Genomic DNA, 22,262 nt, shown 5'->3' on the forward strand with positions numbered 1-22,262 from the left:
GCTTGTGTGTATAGGTAGGGGCAGCCTTGTGGGACTGAGCCCTCAACTATGGGATCCACTGCCATCTCCAGGTAGGCAGAGTCAGAACTAAATTGGAGGATGCCCAGCTGGTGTCTGCTACAGAATTGATCGCTTGCTGTTGGTAGGAAGAAATCTCCATGCATTGGGCCACAGCAGTCTTCTATGTTGATTGTTGTGGTTAGAGAGCAGAGGAAAAAGAATTTGTTTTTTTCATCACAGAGGCAGGGTAGAAATGCTAAGGAATGACCACCCACAAATGAGTCTGGGTGGTAACTACCTCAGCTTCTTTGGTGGTAACTACCTCAACAAGGTGGTAACTACCACTACCTTCTGGGTGGCAACTACCTCAGCTTCTTTGCCCAACACCGGGGCAGCTCCAAGACGAGTCCCACACAGTTTCTCAGTGAATCCTCAGTGGGGTTGAGCTCACAGCAGTAACTGCGCTTTATCACATATTTTCTTGGCTTGCTTTATTTCCCTGCCTTATTTCCCTACTTTCTCATGGTGTTTCCTAGGATTATCTCCCAAATAAACTTCTTGCTCTTAAACCCATGTCAAATTTGTCCTTCAGGGAACCCAAACTAGGACCATGGTATATCCCATGTCACAGCCAGAGATACCTCTTGATCAATAGGCAACAAGGTCAACAACTTTCCAGAGCTTTTTAACCATAAGACCTGAGGTGTTGATGGAGGAGGTCAGTCCTCCATGGGCAATGAAGCTGGTGAGCCAGAAGAGAGAGCAGATGCTTGGCTCTGTTGCTTCTGTTTTGACACGGGCTTCGGGCTTCAGAATTTTATCCAGAGAAGCTGTTATTTGAATAAGTAACATGATACCTAGTTTGATAATGTGTGATTAAGGCAGAAACACCTTTTCTTTTTTTCTTACAGAGTTGTCAATGTATTTCTTGTGACAAACATCCCAGTTTGACTGTTCTTTCAGTTTAGCTTGAAACAAGAAATGCAATATCAGGGACAGTTTGCACGCGGCAAGACACTTATTCTTTCAACATATTCGGTTTTGTTCCTGGCACTGTGCTAAGTTCTGTAGAAAGCAGTGAAAAAGACAGATTCACACCCGGCTCTGATGGAGCTCAGAATCTGGTGGAAGGCAGATGTGAATGAATAATTGAAATTACACGAGGTGATTGTTTTGAGGGAGGAAATAAAAATCAGGAGGAACAGCTGAAGGAGTATGTTTAATGTGTGCATCAGGGAAGTCTTCCCAGCTAAAGTTGAGATCTGAAGGTGACTAGGATTTATCCAATCCAAATAGGAAGTTAAAGCCGGGGGTGGGTGTGAATAGCAGATGTAAAGGATTTTAGGATTGGAAGGCTCCACGCAGCCTGGAATCTATCATTAATCCATTCAGATTCCCCACCTCTAGCCTTATTTCTCTCTGGACTTCAGCAAGGATGACCTTATTCTTGATCCTGGAATACGCAATATTTCAACCTGCCTCAGAGTCTTCCCACATTTGGGTTTTCTGTCTGGAAAGTTCTTCCCCACACTCATCTTTCGAATCTTACCTCAAATGTCATTTTGTTGTTGTTGAAACCTTTCTGACTTCCAGACTAGGATGGAGTCTTCTGTTAAATGCTGCCTTAGAAACTTGTACTTGTCCTCCATAGCTCTTACCAGTTTTTTGCATATGTTTAGGTATAGGGTGATTTGTTTAATCATCTGTTTAAAAGCTGCTCCTTACATTAGACTGTGGACTCCATTGGGGTAGGGGCTGGTACAGATTTGGTTGCCACTTTATCCCCAGCACATAGTTTAGTAATAAGCACATAATATACATGCAGTAAAGTGACAGGATTAAGGTTTTATTGATTGGATGTACACATGTGTTAGGGAGGTGACCAGCATTTAAAAGTAAAGGGAAAGGGATGACAAGGAATCCCACATTACCCTTGTGTGTATGGTAATGCTGCTGCTGACACAGGAGAACCTCCTTCAGCACTTCTGACACAGGTTATAGGGAAGATCATGGGACTAATAAGGGGTCTACCTCCATCTCCTTAAGAATGCTGCCATTTTATCAGGCAGAACTTTCAACAAGTTAGCAGTGGTGTTTTCAGGGGGAGTGAAATGGCACTGTGAGATTATGGCTAGAAAATGTTTAGATTTAGTTCAGCTGTGGAGAGAGTCCTGGTCAGTGTATCCTGACAACAAACATTCTGGAAATCATCTCCAATTAATGGCACTGATGGCAACTAATATAGTTTGGCTGTGTGTCCCCACGCAAATCTCATCTCGAATTGTAATCCCTAGGTGTTGAGAGAGGGACCTAGTGGGAGGCAATTAGATCATAGGGGCAGTTTCCCCCATGCTGTCCTCATGACAGTGAGTGAATTCTCTTGAGAGCTGATGGCTTTAAAGTGTGGCACTTTCTTGTTCGTTCTCTCCTCTCTCTCCCCTTATGTCATATGTCATGTAAGATGTGCTTTGCTTCCCCTTCACTTTCTGCCATGAGTGTAAGTTTCCTGAGGCCTCTGAGCCATGCTTCCTGTTAAGCCTATGGAACTGTGAGTCAATTAAAACTTTTTTCCTTTATAAATTACCCAGTCATAGGCATTTCTTTATAGAAGTGTAAAAATGAATTAATATAGAGAATTAATACCAAGGTAGTGGGGCACTGCTATAAAGATAACCTTAAAATGTAGAAGCAACTTTGAAACTGAGTAACAGGCAGAGGTTGGAACAGTTTGGAGGGCTCAGAAGAAGACAGGAAGATGTGATAAAGTTTGGGACTTCCTAGAAACTTGTTGAATGGTCTTGACCAAAATGCAGATAAAGATGTGAACAATGAAGTCTAGGCTGAGTAGCACTGTGTCCCAGCCCCTCCAGCTCTAGCTGTGGCTAAAAGGGGGCCAAGGTACAGCTCAGGCCATTGCTTCAGAGGATGCAAAACTCAAGCCTTGGTGGCTTCCATGTGGTATTGGGCCTGAAGGTGCGCAGAAGACAAGAGTTGAGCTTTGGGAACCTCTACCTAGATTTCAGAGGATGTATGGAAATGCCTGGATGTCAAGGCAGAAGTCTGCTATAGGGGCAGAGCACTGACAGATAACTTCTGCTAGGGAAGTGCAGGAAGGAAATGTGAGTTTAGATCCCCACACACATTGTCCCCACTGGGGCACTGCCTAGTGGAATTGTGAGAAGAGGGCCACTGTCCTCCAGACCTCAGAATAGATTCACTTACAGCTTGCACTATGTGCCTGGAAAAGCCACAGACACTCAATGCCAGACCATGAGAGCAGCCATGGGGGCTGAACCCTGCAAAGCCACAGGGGCCGAGCTACCCAAGGCCTTGGGAGCCCACCCCTTGCATCAGCATGGCCTGGATGTGAGACATGAAGTCAAAGGAAATTATTTTGGAGCTTTAAGATTTTATGACTGCCCCACTGGATTTTGTACTTGTATCGGGGCTGTAGCCCCTTTGTTTTGGCCAATTTCTCTCATCTGGAATGGGAGCATTTACCCAATGCCTGTACCCAAATTGTATCTTGAAAATAAGTAACTTGTTTTTGATTTTAGAGCTTATAGGAAGAAGGAACTTGCCTTGTCTCAGATGAGACTTTGGACTGGGACTTTTGGATTAATGAGTTAAGACTTTGGGGGACTGTTGGGAAGGCATGATTGATTTTGAAATGTGAAAAGGATGAGATTTGGGAGAGGCCAGGGGTGGAATGGTTTGGCTCTGTGTCCCCACCCAAATCTCATCTTGAATTGTAATCCCCACGTGTTGAAGGAGGGACCTGGTTGGAGGTGATTGGACCATGGGAGGTGGTATCCCCCATGCTGTTCTCATGATAGTAAATAAGTTCTCAAGACAGCTGATGGCTTTAAAGTGTGGCGCTTCCTTGTTCACTCTCTCCTCTCTCTCACCTGCCACCATGAAAGATGTGATTTGTTTCCCCTTCAACTTCTGCCATGATCATAAGTTTTCGAGGCCTTCTAGCCATGCTTCCTGTTAAGCCTGCAGAACTGTGAGTCAATTAAACCGCTTCCCTTTATAAATTACCCAGTCTCAGACATTTCTTAATAGCAGTGTGATAACAGACTAATACAGCAACTGTATAAAACTGGACCAATTCTAGAGTTTGAACCTTTTAAAGCCAGATTTAGGAGTTTTACATCAAAGTGAATTTTCTTTGCACTAATTCAGAGTAAGTAAATATCTAGGTTTCTAATGGTGCTTTGTAAATAAATAATTATGTGATGAATAAAAAATTATAACAAGATCTATGCCCACCAGCAGTGAGTCAGTGTGCCCATTTTCTCACACCTGCACCTAAAATGAACATTAGTCTTTTATTGTTTACCAAACGGATAGGCATGTCCCCTGCCAGGTTTAAGTTTGTTCATTTATAATTTTTTTAATGAAAGAGGGAATTCATTCTCTCATAAATACTGTTTCTTTCTTTTTTTAAAGACAGGGTCTCTCTATTTTGCACAGGCTGGCCTCAAATTCCTAGGCTCAAGTGATCCTCCCACCTGAGCCTTCCAAGTAGCTGGGACTACAGGCATGCACCACCACACCTAGCTCAACCTTCTTTCTTGATAGCATCATATAACCAGTTCTACCACCCTCTATCCAGGCTCGCTGCTATTGTCAACCTAAATAATAAACAAAGAGAGGCTCTCTAAAAGAAAATTATGTCTATCTGGAAATAGAGCATTGCAATGGGAATACACATACCACAGCAATCTATGTGCATAAGCCATGTGTTTTGAAATAATGATCCTTGGCTACTAAGATCAATAACAAGGATGACACCAGTCCCAAGGTTGGACAGGCAATTGCTGGGCAGATGTCCTTGCAGAAGTGAGTTTTGTGTAAGACTGTGATGGCCTTGGCACAAGATTGTGGTTTTTGCAGTCTTTTGTGATTATTTTTGTTATCACGTATACCAGCCTGAGAACCCTCTCTTTCTGGCCTTCCCTAGCCCTATTTGACAGAATTTTCTTAACATTGGTGACTCCATTTTCATTCTGATGACTTTCACGCTCTCATCTACTGGTTAGCTGTTAAGCTCCCACCCCAAACCCACTGCCATCGCCAACACACTGAAGACTCTGGCACAAGATTCATTCATGTGCCTCTTTTCTCCTCAACACCATTATTGTCTGGTGACTTTAGGACATGGTGACCCTTTCAGTGCATGAGTCTCTTCGTCTTGACCTTCCCACCTTTAGTAAACATCCACCTATTTCAGCTTTGTCACAACCACACCCTGGGTCTTGTTATAATCTGAGATGCCTTCACCTTGAAAAGTTAACTTCATACATTCTTCTCCCTGACTGTGACACACTCTTCTAGTTCCATCATTTAGTCACTGTCACTGCATTTGTTCTTGATCTTACAGACTATTCAGCTCCTTGATGTTATGCTGCTTTCTTCTCCTCAATCCCCTGCTGTCTTTACTTTTTTTTTCCACTTTAGCTCAGTTTACCTGTCACTTCAATTATGCTTGGCCCAGGTGGTTCTCTGTTCCATTTACCAGGGGAAAAAAATATCCCAACTCTGAAGCCGTCCAATTCTCTGTCTTATCCATATCAACACCTTGGTTTATGACTTCTGGGGGAAAAATCCCTCAGTCATGCATACTGGGGCCTCTCCACATCCTGGGACCCAGTGTCACCTGACTCTGCCATGATACCTGACAGACCTTGATGATTCCCTAAATTCTCTCCTGTTTCCATCACGGCTTCATCAACCTTGCTGTGGAAACCTCCCACTGAGCCACATTTCCTCTAAGGTGTAGAATGTGCTCTCATCCTCTTCTTCTCAGAGGAAGTAGGATCCATTGTACAAGCCCCTTGCCACTGCCACAAAACCAACAAACTTATTTCTATATTTGTTCATATTTTCCTTAACTCTATCACATTTCCTTCTGCCTTCACTGGCTCACTTATTTCTGCTTTCCTGAAATTCTAAACTTTTACTCTCTCCTCACTCCATATTAATTAGAATTTAAAAGCTTAAATGACCCCCATCCTAAAAAAAAAAAAAAGGAAAATAAACACATAAACAAAAATCCCTTCTTGGACTCCACATCTTCCTCCAGGTACAATGGTATCTTTCACCTCCTTGATATATCACCAAACTGTTTCCAGTCAGGTCTGCTCATTTCCCATGCATTCTTGAGTTTGCGAAATGCTGACTTCCACCATGGGCAAACCCACTAAGGTTGCTGCTAAGTCCAAAGATGACTTCTTAAATCCTCATTATTCTCATCGCATTGGCTGTTACCTTCTCCATGTTTGTGTTCAACCTCGCTCAGGGCCCATTGTGCTCTCTGTTCCTCTGCCCAGTCTTAACAATTGATGTTATAAGAGTTTTGCCTTGAATCCTCTTTTTTTCTTTCTCATGATGAGAAGAGCTCTCTTAATGAGCTTATCCGCTTCAAGATTTTACTATCATTTATTTACAGATGATGACTGCTGAATCAGTATCACCAATCTCAGTCTTAATCCTGAGCTTCAGACCTTGTGGTAGATTGCTAAAATGGCCACAATCCTTTACTTTTCCCTGTCTCCTTGGTTTTTGTAGTATGGCTTGGCTGCTCCTTCCATCAGTTGCTAAAGTCTGTTTTTCTCCTCTTTGAATCTGCCTGGTTTTGTAACTTGCTTTGGCCCACAGGATGTGGCAGAAATAATGGTGTGTAATTTCCAAGCTAAGTCTAAAACCTCCTTGGTCTTAAATTCTTCTTATTAAAACTCCATCATTGCCATGAAAACAAGACTTGGCCAGCCTGCTGGAAGTTGGAAGATTGTGTAGAACAGCTGAGTACACAGCTGACCTCAGGCACACAAACAAACCTAGCCTGGCTAGATCAGAAAAACTGCCCAGCTGAGCCCAGACTAAATTGCTGACCTGAAGAATCATGAACAAATAAATGACTGCTTTAAGTCATCAAGTTTTGGAATGATTTGTTATGTAACAATAGCTAGCTGCTACAGATTTCTAAAGACATGTAATGATAGCTAACTTTTATTGAATGCATTGTATATGGCTGTCTCTGTTCTAAGCACTACGTCTATTTCAGATTTAATCCTCATACTGACATTATGAGGCATGCATTATTAACATCAGCTCTCTAAATTTGAATCTGCCTGGTTTTGTATCATTCTTCTAAATGAGGAAACGGAGGCACAAAGAAGTAAGCATCTTGCTGAAGTCATACAGCTTTAGTACTTGAACCCAAGCAGTCTGTGCTTCTGAACACTGACCTAAGTTTCCTGCATTCTGTGCTGCCTGCTGAACACTACTGTCATAGACTCACAACTAAAATGGAACTTTGATGATTTTTTCCAAATGAAATCTTTCAGTGCCTTCCTAGTTTCCAGGCACAAAAAGAGTTTAATAATCTTATTTTTTCATTTTTTAATTTATTTTTTGAGACAGAGTCTCACTCTGTCACCCAGGCTGGAGTCCAGTGGTGCAATCTTGGCTCACTGCAACCTCCGCCTCCCGGTTCAAGCAATTCTGCTGCCTCAGCCTCCTGAGTACCTGGGATTACAGGTGCGTGCCACCACGCCCAGCTAATTTTTTGTATCTTTAGTAGAGACGGGGTTTTACCATGTTGGCCAGGCTGGTCTTGAACTCCTGACCTTGTGATCTGCCTGCCTCAGCCTCCCAAAGTGCTGGGATTACAGGAGTGAGCCAGCGCACCCGGCTGAGTTTAATAATCTTTACATTAACTGTAATTTTAACCCTATGCACAGCTCCATTCCTGCCATGCTGAACTACTTGCTATATCCAGCCCGCTCTAGGGCTGCCACAATTTTGTTTTTTGATCCTGCTGCTTTCTGCCTAGAATGCTGTCTCTTTTACTTTGCTGATAACCATCAGGAAACAGTGAACTCCATTTTGTTACCTGTATTGCATGTATGTGTGATGTGTTTGTCTTCTCCTCTGGACAGTGAGCTTGTCTGCAACAGAAACTATGTGTGACTTAGGTTATAATGCAATCTCCTCAAGTGTCCTCCAACCACATCTCAAAGAACTAGCAGAGTGTCTGCACATAGTATGCCATCATGAAATACATTAATGAATACATTAGAATGCTAAGCACGTTAATTTCCATTCCTTAAGAACCTCTTTGAAAAATATGTGTTACAGAATGAAGGAGGAAGGTACTGTGTTGGAAAGGTAAGCACTGTTCATCTTCAAAATACATTTTCCAGAAGTATTTTAACTCCTTCCTTTTGCCTCACAACAAATTAACTCCACTGCTGAAGACATAAAAAAATACAGTTGGCCCTTGAACAACAAGGGCTTGAACTGTGTGGGTCCACTTGTACGTGGATTTTTTTCAATAAATATATTGGAACATTTCTTTAGAGATCTGTTACATTGGAAATAAGCTGGCAGACAAGACACATAGTCTAGAAATATAGAAAAATTTAGGTTTGTCATGAGTGGGTAAAATATATGTAGATACTAGTTTATGTGTTAATCAGCTGTTAATGTTATTGGCAAGGCTTCTGATCAACAGTAGGTTATTAGTAGTTAAGTTCTGAGAAATCAAAAGTTATAAGCAGATCATCAACTCTGAGGACGTCAGTGCCCATGACCCCCAGGTTGTTCAGGCATCAACTGTATCTGGCAGTGCTAGGGGTTTCTATAGTGATTCTTATTTTTATAGGTGAGGGATTAGAATTACGAAATTATGAGAAAATGAATTCTACAGGAAGAAATCAGTGCTTACTTCTACGTTTTGTTGTCATTCTTAGAATCCCCCTTTAGAAAAAAAGAATCATGAACTCACAGTTTGTATTATATTTCTGTAGTAGGTCATGAACACTTCTTTAGGAACATAGGAGTTTTTAGGAGAGGCCATCAGATTTCCTTCTGTGTATTTTGTATGTTTCCTTCAGATCCCAAATGTGTTAACAGCAAACACAGTATGATCAAAACAACCTCTGAGTCTCTGCCTTCTCATCATACCTATATTATAGAATTAAAAATAACACATATAAACGATTAGCACAGTGCCTTGCACACAGTAGGTGTCTAATAAGTGGTAATTATTAGTTTTGTTATAACTGAGAAAGAAAAGCAATACCTTGTTTTCCTCAATGAATGCAGTATCGTGAGGATTTTCACAGGTCATCAAATATACTTTTGAACCATGATTTTTCTGGGCTACACAATCCTCTTAGTATGAGGCTCATAATTTATTGAATAATTTTCCTTGTTCAAAATTGATTTTTTTCTTAGTTGTTCATTAATATAAATAGTTTTGGAATGATTTGTTATGTAACAAATCACAGAACATCTGTGTGTATAAAACTTTGTCCATGTTTCTGTTTATTTCTTCAGGGTAGACTCCTAGAAGAGGAACCGCTGAATGTCAGTGTGCAGACTTTGTATAGATTTTCCTTTTATATAATGTTAACTTGCTTTCCAGAAAGTTCTATCCAGTTTTTTTTTCCTAATTGTGGTGTAAATTGGTACAAGTGCTGCATGGCACCCTTGACAACATGAAGTGTCTGTTTTGTAAATGACTTCCTAATTTGATGGTCAAGAGTATCTTATTGTCATTGTCAATATACCTATTTGGTTGTCACTGAGTCTGAACATTTCTATATCCTTGAAACACTTTGCTCACTCGGATCCTAAACCCTCTACTCCACCACTTTTCTTTTTCTTCTACTGTTTCTTCCTCCTTGGCTCAAGTTCTTCATGTTGGACTGCCCCAAAATGCAGTCAGTAGGCCACATATTTTTCTTTATCTACATTCACTTCTCGGATGATCTCACTGGGTCCCATGGCTTTAGATACCGTATTTATGTCAAACACCCCCAAATTTGTATCTCCAGTCCAGACATCTCTTTTGAACTTCAGAGTCATAAATTTATCTTCTGCTCAACAAGTTTACTTAAATATCTTATATTTTTAAAAAAAGACATTTCAAACACCAAATATTCTAAACTAAACTTCTAACTTTTCCTTACAAACTTGTTCATTTTGTGGTCTTGTTCATCTTTGTTAGCGGCAATTGCCATCCAGACTCAAGCCCTCAAATAGGAGATCCTATGGACTCCTCTTTCTCACACACCCCATATCTAACCCATCAGCAAATAGTGTTGGCTCTTGCTTCAGATAGAACCACTATCGGACCAATACTCACCATCTTCATTACTTCATTGTAATATATGTAGTTTATTTATGTTTTTGTTTTACATCTTAACCAAGTTTTGAGGTCCTTGCTGGAGGCTGGTCTATTCCCTTCTTGAATAGCCAATTAAGTCTATGCTGCAACCACTTCCCTGCCTGGGCTCACATTCAAACTACTAAACATTCACCCTAATTGCCCCTGGGCCACTTGCCTGACAAGTAGGAGCAGCCTCTATGTTCCAGAGTCCTCCACCATATTCAAATGGACCCATCCACAGGGAGCCCAGAACCCTAGCTATTCTTACCCCACTTGGCACATGTAACCTATCCCCTCCACTGTCAACTTGCTGTTGCTTTCTCTGGGGTGCAGCCCCGTGTGGCCCTGCCTGGCAGCCTCCTCTCCTTGTGAGCTGTAAGTGTCAGAGAGTTCTGCCTTCTTGCATATTGTCATTGTGTTGTGTCTCTTACCATCAAGAACCTTCACATCTTGTGAGACAGCAGTCCCCTACGTTTTTGGCACCAGAGACCAGTCTCATGGAAGATAATTTTTCCACGGACAGGGGTGGAGGGATAGTTTCAAGATTATTCAAGCTCATTGCATTTATTGTGTACTTTCTTTCTATTATTATTGCATTGTAATATATAATGAAATAATTATACAACCCATCATGATGTAGAATTAGTGGGAGCCCTGAGTGTGTTTTCCTGCAACTAGATGGTCCCATCTGGGAGTGATGGGAGACAGTGACAGATCATCAGGCATTAGATTCTCATAAAGAGTACACAACCTAGATCCCTGACATGCACATTTCATAATAGGGTTTGCCCACCTATGAGAATCTAATGCCACTGCAGATCTGACAGGAGGTAGAGCTCAGATGGTAATGTGAGTGATGGGGAGTGGCTGTAAATACTGATAAAGCTTTGTTTGCTCACCTGCCACTCACCTCCTGCTGTGTGGCCCAGTTCCTAAGCCATGGACTGGTATGGTAGGTCCCTGTTATAGGACATTGGATGACATCTGCCTCCTCCTAATTGGTCTCCTGTTTCTTCCTTTATCCTGCTCAGAAGTCAGAGTAAACCTTTTCAATAGGAAGTCAGATCTTCTCCCTGGACTGCTCTGAACTCCCCACTGGTTTTCCATCTTTCTCAGGAACACACGGTCACATTTTCTCTCTGACCTCTATAGGACTCTCCTTAACTCATTCCTCACCAGCCACAGTGACATCCTAGCTGCTTCCTGAAAGTGCTGGAAGGTTTCCTCTGCATGGTCTTTCTACTTGCTGCCCCCTTTGTCTGAATACTCTTAGGTCAGTGCTCAAATGTTCCCTTTCCTGATTACCCACTTACAAAGAGAAATCTGCTTCTCATTCCTGATCATTCCTCTCTTTTGTTTTTCCACATAGCATTCATTTTCTAACTTACTATATGTATACATAGATATTACTTAGATAACAGATTGTCTGTAGCTCCTCACTAGAATATAAACTCATGAGGGCAGGGATTTATGCTGGTTTTTTCGTTTGTTTGTTTGTTTGTTTGTTTGTTTACTGTTTTGTTCCAAAGACAGCCCGGAGTAGTGGCCAAGAGCAAAGTCTCCGGGTTTGTATTTGGTCTCTGCTTCTTCCTTGCTGTGTGGCCGTGGATCAGTGGCTCAACCACTAAGTAACTGCTTTTCTCTTCTGCAACATGGTGACAGTAAGAGCACCTGCCTCACAAGGATAATAAGAGAATTCAATAACTAATATCTGTAAAGTGCTTAGACCAGTGCCTGGCACAAAACAACACTATTTGTGAAATAAATACATCACTACTTCCAGCATGTAAAATGGTACTTGGATCTTGGAAGGTGATCAACAAACATGCATTGAATAAATGAATTTGTTTTGTTTGCTCTTCCCAGGTGAGTTTACTATCACATTACAGAGACATCTGCTTGGAGTTGCTTCAGGAATGATGGGAGTATCTGGGCAGATACTTTCTTTTTCTTTTCTTTTTTTTCTTTGAGACAGTGTCTTGCTTGTTACCCAAGCTGTAGTGCAGTGGTGCAATATTAGTTCACTTTAGTCTGTTAGTCTGGCACTTCTGGGCTCAAGCAATCCTCCTGCATCAGCCTCCTGAGTAGCTGGGGCTACAGACGAGCACCACCACAGTCAGCTAATTTCCTAATTTTTTGTAGAGATAGGGTGTTGCACAGGCTGGCCTCAAGCAATCCTCCCGCCTCAGTATCCCCAAGTGCTGGGGTTGCAGGTGTGAACCATCACACCTGGTCCAGGTGCATTCCTATTGTTGTAAGCAAGAGCACGTGTCACAGAAGGAGAGGGGGATGGTAAAGATCCCTGACTCACAGGGTTGTGTGACACAGTGTCACACAGTTGGTCTTTGTCCAGGTTCCTGACACAGAACTCCTAAATCCCTTGGAATTTCCCAAGTGATGGGAACATCTTTTGTTCTAAAGAAGTGACTCTTGTTGGGCCCTTAGGTAGTTTCAGGATGGCGGCTGATTAGAGGGTTGTACTTTGAGCTCCACCTCACAACCTCCAGGAGGGGAGAGGGGCTAGCTAATGAGTCAATCACCAATGATCAATGACTAATCAATCATGCCTCTGTGATGAGACCTCCATAAGAACCCCTGCATCCAGATGGGGAACACATGGAAGTGCTGGGAGGGTGGAGCACCCAGAGAGGGCATGGGAGCCCCGTGCCCTCCCCCATATCTTACCCTATGCCTCTCTTCCATTTGGCTCTTCCTGAGTTATATCCTTTGCAATAAACTGGTGACAGTGAGTGAATGGTTTTCCTGAGATCTGTGAGCTATTCTAGCAAATTATTGGGACTGAAAAGTGTGTCGTGGGGTTCTGCAAATTTTACCTGGTCAGCTAGAAATATGGGTGGCCTGAGACTTGCTTTTGGCATCTGAAATGGGGGGGCAGTCCTGTGAGACTGAATTCTTCACCCCTGGGGTCTCTGCTCACCCTGGGTAGTTAGTGGAGTTGAGTGGATGGTAGGAAATCCAGTTGTTTGGAAAATTGGAAAATTGGTTGGTGTGGGAAAAACCCACCACACATTTGGTGTCAGAAATAGTCTGTGGGTAAACAAGTTCAGAAGCTAGAATCTGTGACCTAGGCAGAATCTGTGACCTAGGCTATCCGTATAAAGTTTGTTTGCATATGCTTAAAACATCTTATACTTATGAATTCTCTTTTAAACGACTTTGAGATGTCAGAAAAATTTTCCTCATTTTGCTAACAGGGAAATTAGATACAGAAACATAAAAATAGTTTTCAAAATAACACTTAGCAGCCTTATTTGATTTTTCTGTAAAACCGTCCATAAATTAACAAATGAATAAAGAACATATAAGGCAGTTACCTCCTTAAATTCCGTAACCCACTATCTGTTCTTTATATAGACTTGGGTTTTGGTATTTAATTTTTAATTTTTTTAATCACTTCATGTTTGAAATTCCCTTCTTTTTGCTTTTTTATAGTTTAGAATGGGGAATGAATAATACTGACGTAAATGCTAGAAAGCAATGAGACTTGAGGGAGAATGAGTAACAAAACTGTAGGGGAAATGGTCTTCCTGCTATGCAATTTCTAGTTTGAATTGCTTATTTTGCAATCTGTTCATCCAGTTAATTGTTCCTCTCGGCTTTTTCGCCTTCAGTTTATCTCAAGGACTAAGACAGCATTCTTGCTACCAAAATCAACGCATCTTTCATTGGCAACAATAATCGTTGCGTAGCAAACTGTTCTTGGGTTTAATGGCAGAACACTAAGCTAAATATTTTAGATCATTTACTTGTCATAAGAATTCTAGGAATCAGGTACTATTTTTGTCCTTACTTTATAGATGAAGTAGCCTGGGCTTTGAGAAGTCACATGTGCGATATCACAAAGTTTGTTTCTGCATTTTTTTTTTTTTTTTTAAAGACGGAGTCTCATCCTGCTGCCCAGGCTGGAGTGCAGTGGTGTTATCTTGGCTCACTGCAACCTCCACCTCCTGGGTTCAAGCAATTCTCCTACTTCAGCTTCCTGAGTAGCTGGGATTATAGGCGTGTGCCACCAAGCCTGGCTAATTTTTGTATTTTTAGTAGAGATGGGGTTTCATCATGTTGACCAGGCTGATCTCAAACTCTTGGCCTCAAGTGATCCGCCTGTCTCAGCCTCCCAAAGTTCTGGGATTAAGGTGTGAGCCATGACGCCTGGCCTTGTTTCCATAACTGTTACATGGGCAGGTATCACATGGTCTGATGTATTATTGGCAGAGAGAGAATTTTTCTCAAGAAACTGATATATGTATCCATGAGTGCAGATGCACTTTGACTGGATTCTTATAATCCAGGGGTCTTGGTTTGATCCTTATGAGAGAGGTGGAGAGAAGTTTGCAGTGGACCGTTCTTCCAGTTTTAGAGGGAGCTGAGTGTTTTCCTGTCTCCGGATGACAACTGCCGGGTTAGGTATTTGTTGTGATTTTATGACAAGGAAATCAATCTGACTACAGCAGTCTATCTGAAGTAAATGAACTCTCATCCTAGTGCCTTAATAAAGCTTCACATCAGGTCATGAAGCAAAACAATACAAAATCCACATGTTACATATACACCACAGAATACTATGCAGCCATAAAAAGAAATGAGATCATGTCCTCTGCAGGGACATAGGTGGAGCTGGAAGCCATTATCCTCAGCAAACTAATGCAGGAACAGAAAACCAAACACCACATGTTCTCACTTATAAGTGGGAGCTGAACAATGAGAACACACAGACACAGAGAGGGGAATGACACACACTGGGGCCTGCTGAAGGAGGGTAAGGGCAGGAAGAGCATCAGGAAAAACAACAGGCTGGGCGCGGTGGCTCAAGCCTGTAATCCCAGCACTTTGGGAGGCCGAGACGGGCGGATCACGAGCTCAGGAGATCGAGACCATCCTGGCTAACACGGTGAAACCCCGTCTCTACTAAAAAAATACAAAAAAACTAGCCAGGCACGGTGGCGGGTGCCTGTAGACCCAGCTACTCGGGAGGCTGAGGCAGGAGAATGGCGGGAACCCGGGAGGCGGAGCTTGCAGTGAGCTGAGATCCGGCCACTGCACTGCAGCCTGGGCGACAGAGCAAGACTCCGTCTCAAAAAAAAAAAAAAAAAAAATAGCTAATGCATGCTGGGCTTAATACCAAGGTGATGGGTTGATAGGTGCAGCAAACCACCTTGGCACACGTTTGCCTATGTAACAAACCTGCACATCCTGAACTTACAATAAAATTTTAACATTAAAATTGTAATCCACATGGATGCCTTCCCCCTTCCAGGGACACACCCCTTCTGCTGGAGTTTACTGCTTCATAGACTGAGGAGTCTCCTGTGATCTCAACAACCTCATTTTAACTTTTCTCTCTAACAGGAGTGTTCCTTTCTTATTTACCCTATTGCTGTTTAACCTGCTGGGATCTGGCCTAGTTCAAATAACATACATTTCCTCAAGAAGATGACATTTAATTAAATTCCAAGTGACAGCATTTTACAAGAAGGATGTTTCATTTATTATTATTTTTTTTTTGCAAGTCACTATTTCTCTTTTGTGCAATGAGCTGTTGCTTGTTTAGTGTCTCACTTCCAGGCATCTTGACGCAGATTTAAAACAATCTAGAAAGAAATAACATGCAAGATTCTATGGCATTTAGAATAATTTATGCAGCCCATCCTCTAGGCTTACAGCCAAATTCCAGGAGGAGAATTTGCTTCACATTCTATCAAGTCTCACGCCACAGTGAATCCATTTGGAAAGAAAGCTAAATTGCAATTGTACAAAGAAATTCTGGAAAGAAAGCTGAACATGATTCTGCAAGCCCCAAATGTTTGTGAAGTTTACCATAAAAAAATGTCAGGGGAATATTTGGTAGACAATCAAAGGCCTTTAAGTAAAGTTTGTTGCAGCCATTAGAATAATACACATTAAAAAGGGGTCAATTAACATTTATCAAGAGATGCTGGCATTTCTAAAGTGTATTTACTTTGGGAGGCCAAGTACATCTGTGTGTCTTGAAAGTGATAGCAATTCACAGAAAATAACAGGTGCGTTACTGGGTGGAGGCTGGGGTCTCTGCCTGTCCTGAGGTTGCAGACTCTTAAGGGACTCTCATTGGATTTTCTCTCTTTGACACATTTTTAAAATTTCTAAAATTTACAATTGCCCAACCTTTAGACTTGGAGAACCAGATGTGTAGATGATAGTTATTAACATGCCCACTGCCTGGAGCAGGAAAATACGCACCAGCTGAAGCAGTAGCTTCCTGTCTGCACCTCTAGCTTTTCTCAATGTCTGCATTCTCCTCCTCCTTCCTGTATTTATGCTACACTCTATGGTAGTGAAGTGCACATATGAAATCTGGTTCCCCATAAATGGGAGGCCTAACATGTAACAAACTGGTTGATTTCTGTTCTTCCACCAGCTCCTTACATCTCCAAGTCACAAACCAAGCTCCCTTGCAGCGTGAATGGACTTGGACCTCGCACAGAGCCAGGGTCATGGGAGCCAATCAGTTTCCTTTATGACTGACAACTTCATATTTCCCTGATGACGAAATCAGGTGTTGATCTGCCTCCTCAGAGAGCTCTGAAACACTTCAATGTACTCTCAAGTTATCCAAAGGCACGTTGCATTCACCCTTTGAAATCCTCTGGCTGCAGACTGCGGACTGCCTAAAATCTTGGAGATTTTGTCTTTCATTCTTGTCAATCTTGACATTCAGATCCCCTCTGAAGTCTAGTTCTCCCCTTAACAGACATTTGAGTGTCTCCATGGTGGAGACTTCACCATGCACTTCAATGGGAAGCTATTTGACCTTTTCAACTCCTTTCTTGGCTGCAGGTTTTCTAAGCTTTGTAATAACCCTAGACACTCCTGAATGAGCATTTGCTAAGTCATTAATTCTGAGGACAAAATAATGGGTTAAGTGCTAATATTTAAAAAAATGAAATAAATTTTTAGGTGATTTCAGGAACCACACCTTAAATTCAAACCTCTCCACCCAAATTGCAAGTGATTTAATTAATAAGATGTCTGGAATGACCAGAAGGAAATTGACAAGATATGTCATTTTCCTGTTTTATCATCATCTGATGGAAAGTGAATCTCCCCCTCAGGCTGTGTTGCTTGTCTGGGTTGCCTTGGGTGTTTAAAAATGAAAAAGGGAGTTCTTGCATAAAGAGATAAGTAAACCTGGGCAAATCTGGCTGATTTCACATGAAAATCTGTCCAGTTGTGTTGTGCCATGACTTTGGGGAAAAGGGAATATATATTTTGCTGGAAGGGGTGATTGCGAGGGGAGAAAGGCAGGGCACATGTCCTGATGGGCATGGATTTTTATTAATAGAGGACTGAAGACATGAAGAGGAAAATCTGAGAACTAGGAAGGGATAGTCCTCAGGAAGCGGTAGCTGGATTTGAGCAGTTGTGTCCAGAACAGCCTCCCAGCTTTTTCCTATGCAATTCTTCCATTATGGTGCTTATGAGGTGATCTTTCTGAAATAGTTGGGGTTCTTCAAAGTTATCAAGTGCATCTGTGCTTAGAAGGTAAACTCTAAAGTCATGGAAGCCATCGAGGATCTAACTCTCTGGCCTCAGTGACTCGCCAGCTTTCCTCTCCTTGCCTGCCTTTGGATCCCTCTGACATAGCCGGTCCATTAGCTCCTAGTCCACCTACTCCCTGGTAAGCATGGGTTGTTGCCTGGGGAAGGCCTACTCACCCTTCAAGACCAAGTTCAAATACCACTTGTTTCATGAAAGCTCCTGGCCTTTTCCACACAGAATTAACTCTTCCCTCCTCTGCCATTTCATTGCATTACGTAAAATTTCTATCCTGGGACCTACAGTCTTTGGTTTGCCATATTTATTTAAATGTTTGTCTCCCTGAATGCACTGAAGGCTAACCAAAAGCAAAGACTCTGGCTGAGCACGGTGGCTCACATCTGTAATCCTAGCACTTTGGGAGGCTGGGACAGGAGGATCAGGTGAGCTCAGGAGTCTGATACAGCCTGAGCAATGTGGCCGAACACTGTCTCTACAAAAAAATATTTATTTTAGCTATCCAGGTACATGCCTGTGGTTTCAGCTACTCAGGAGACTGAGGTGGGAGGAACACCTGAACTTGGGAAGTCGAGGCTGCAGTGAGCCAGGATCATACCACTGCACCCTAGCCTGGGCAACAGAGCAAGACCCTGTCTCAAAAAAAAAGATAAGATAAAACATAAAGAAAGAAAGAAATGAAAAGAAAAAAGAAAATAAAAGAAAAGAAAAATCAACAAAAACCTTGTTGTTTTTTGTTTGGTTTTGTTTTTTTGTAACCCTGGTGTCAAGAACACTGACACTTGGGAACATAGCACAAAGTAGTTACTTAATAAGTGTTTAATAAAATAAACTGAAGGGGAAAAATTTCAAATTGCGTATCAGAAGACTCTGATTCTAAAAATAGTGCTTTGGAAGAGAGAACCTGTGAGGAAAAGATCTGTTCTCTTTATTTAGAAGACATTGATCTACAGCTGATTTAAGAGTTGTGTGATTGTGATTAGCATATTTTTCTTTAACATATATCTGAATAAATTTCTACTGACTTATTTAAAGAAATGGTATGCACCAAGTCATTTTTAAAAGCATTGGCCTAATGTTTTTCCATTGTTAGGGAAGATTGCATGATTCACATTCATAATTTTTCTTTTTTTTGGCATCATAAAGACAATTCACACCATTTAAAATTGCACTTCTGAATTTACTCCACAATATCAAAGTTTAATCAATACAGTCCAAAAGATCTATACAGAGGTATGATTCTTAAAAAATTATAATTGAATTTTACAGAGCCATTGCTCAGGGAATGCCACTGACTGGAATTCCCGACAGCTCCAGTCATTGTGTGTGCTTCTTGGGCGTGGATTCAGGTCTGTACGTACTCGGTGTTGTTATAAAGGTAGTCCAAGAGTGGACGACTGGGAAACGGGGAAGGAATATTCAGAATTGGAAACATCTCACTTTATACATTCCACATAAATTACCTGAGGCACACATCCAAAATATCCTGAGAATTAGATACAATCATTTCCAGTTTGGAAGAAGAATAGAATAATAGAGAACCTTCTGGAACTTATTCAGAAAATCAAAGGAGTTCATAAAGCATGATTAGTGACAGAGGCAAGAGCTGAACTGAAGCACCTTGACTTATTCCAGCACTAGGATTTAAAGCAGCAGCTAAAATCCCATCTGTCTGATCCAGGAGACTTGAACATTTGGGCAGTGTGGTTGGGAATAGGGGAAGAAGTCTCCACCCCATTGCCCACACACTGTGCAATCCTGAAATCTTTGTTTTCTACAGCTCACTCTAGCTAATATGAGTTTCCACATCCGGGTGGGTTTAGAAGCAAAATAATTTTTTATGTTGCCATCAGCCTTGCGCCTCTGAATTCTGCACACAGAATTTCTTCCACAATGGGTAGAACCTTTTGAACACTAATGGAAGAAAGGAAACAAAAAGTATGTTGAAAGACAAGGTATTTAAGAAATTAAAACAAAATGCTCATTTATTGTTTTTAATATGTAGTCAAATATGACAGCAGTATTACACAAATAGTTCCCTTCTCCCCCTTCTAAAATCCCAAATTTGTTGACTCCTACTGTAAGTGAAAAACATGGTTCACTTCTGAAAATAGCAATCAACAGCGAAAACACAGGTAACATTTGGTCCCCACCAGCTTCCACACCTTTAAAGATGAATTGTGTCACTGAGGCTGTCAATACACTAAATTTCTTATCAAACTATTACTAGGGGGAAAAAAAATCAGATTTCCCACACACTGTAAGCAGAACTGAAAGAGTTGCAGAAAAACTTGGTTTAAGAAGCTGTGTGAAGAAAACATTAATGAATTATTGCAATCGTCATAATCCCCAGGTAAAAGATGGATGTCAAATTAATGGACTGTAAGGAAATGCATTCAAACTTAGGTCATTAATATTACAGTGAACATAATCAGGAAGCTTGCAGAAGTATGTAGCATCTCTGAATTATTGAATCTGAACAAAGGTTTCCAATAGAGGTCACACTCTTTTTGCTCTCAGACACCATTAGTGCAAATTCAGATACAATCATTTTTACATTTGCAGGCTCAGGTACGTTCAACAGAAGGTCATCGGGAAGTATGGGCTTGTTATTTTAGCATAACAGAATGCAGGCTTGGAATTTCTCCTTGACATGGCAGAAGAAACAGGAATGATGCCCAGAGGACTGGAATAAATTCAAAATGCTTGGTTTTCCAAGTTCTATTTCAATAAGCTTTGGAAAATTAACCTTCACCTGAAAGACACGTCCTTGGTTTGGCACACAGGACTTTCCAAAACAGTGAGAAATGAACTGGCCATGTGCTGCACTCACACACATAGTCATTCTTTTTGTTTGGGGCTGACTGAGTTCATAGGGTCAGATTTTCCTCAGTGTTCTCTTGTAGCAGCACCGCAGTGAACGTTGTGATTCTGACAAAGGGTACGATTATATCCACTTTGAAATGTGTTACAAATATTCTGCATGCTGGTGCAACTGGCATAAAATATGGAAAGCTCCCCCGCCCCCCGCAAAAGTGCCCAACTTCTTCTCTTTTCACACTTCAACATTTCAAATGACTACAAACAGAATTACCAGAAACAGTAGTAAATTCCTGGCATTCGAAGTTCCCATGATCCCAGCTGGCATATAAAAAAGACTTTCCTTTTTTTCCCCTGAAAATAATGTCCTCTCCAGGCACTGTTCAAATGCCTCAAATCAGGCAAATTAGAGATTTGTTTTGACCAACCAATGAAAAGACTTCCCCTTCTTCTCTGAGAGGGCCCCAAGACTGGGTTACGCCATACACAAGATGTCAGTTTCTAAAGAGACTTCACTGATTTCCCTAAAACGATTTTAACATTTCTTTGCAAGCGAAGCTCTGATGTTGCTTCATGTTGTTTTCAGAGTAGCCTGCTGCAGGATGCTTAATTTGAGTTTTTATTTCCCTACTATAAAAGTGACAATCTGAGTATGTTTTCACTCAAACCACCTCGAACATGGTGGCTGAGGTTTCACCAGAAATGTCCAGAAAATAGCACTTGAGTCTGTCTGAGTCCTGAGATGGTCAAACCTCAGAGAAATCCAGCTCTGAGCCCAGAAAGGAAAGTGCCATCTCTTATCCTTTCCTCAGGAAAATTATTTTATTTATTTATTTTGCCTTATTTTCATGCCTTTTAAGTCAAAGGAAGATAAATGGAAAGTCTCTTTCTGGCCATTCACTAATTCTTTAGGGCAAGTCATGTAATTCTCGAGGACAAAGGCCTCCATGATGTTAGGATAAATGCCGAGGTATGGGGGGTGATGGCTGCATTTTAGACTAATTGGGCATATCCTTTGATTTCTCTACGTCAGGGGTCTCAGCATCACTTGCAGAACATGTGCCCCAGTGTCTGGATGTCTGAATCACCTAAATGTGAACTGGTCATCAATGAATATTTATTTGCACATTGCTCTTAAGAAGTTAATAACTCGGCCGGGCACGGTGGGTCAGGCCTGTAATTCCAGCACTTTGGGAGGCCGAGGTGGGCGGATCACCTGAGGTCGGGAGCTGGGGACCAGCCTGACCAGCGTGAAGAAACCCCATCTCTACTAAAAATACAAAATTAGCCAGGTGTGGTGGCATATGCCTGTAATCTCAGCTACTTGGGCGGCTGAGGCAGGAGGATCGCTTGAACCTGGGAGGCGGAGGTTGCGGTGAGTTGAAATCACGCCATTGCACTCCAGCCTGGGCAACAAGAGCGAAACTCCATCTCAAACAATAGCAACAAAAAGAAGTTAATAACTCTACCTAATAGCACATTTAGATTTTTATTTTTTCCCATGAATCATCTCCATTCACTCACTCTTAGGTTTGTACTTCCCCCTACAATTCCCCCATGAAACTTCTAAAATTAGTTTCATGCTATGTATTTGTTTGATAGGCACAGAAGGTTTACAGCTGCATGGTCAGTAAGCGATACTTTGGTCATGAATATATAGACATATATATTTGTAATGCTGGGAAAAATAGAGACTGCTGTTAAA

The 22,262-nt window shown here is 41.6% G+C and overlaps 1 pseudogene; it reads right to left on the reverse strand.

The window, feature by feature from the left end:
• LOC112630999 overlaps positions 1 to 16,952 on the reverse strand; it is a 49,267-nt pseudogene extending 32,315 nt beyond the window's left edge.
• Positions 16,953 to 22,262: the final 5,310 nt, after the last annotated feature.

Source organism: Theropithecus gelada, chromosome 9 (assembly GCF_003255815.1).
Source record: "Theropithecus gelada isolate Dixy chromosome 9, Tgel_1.0, whole genome shotgun sequence".
Taxonomy (NCBI): domain Eukaryota; kingdom Metazoa; phylum Chordata; class Mammalia; order Primates; family Cercopithecidae; genus Theropithecus; species Theropithecus gelada.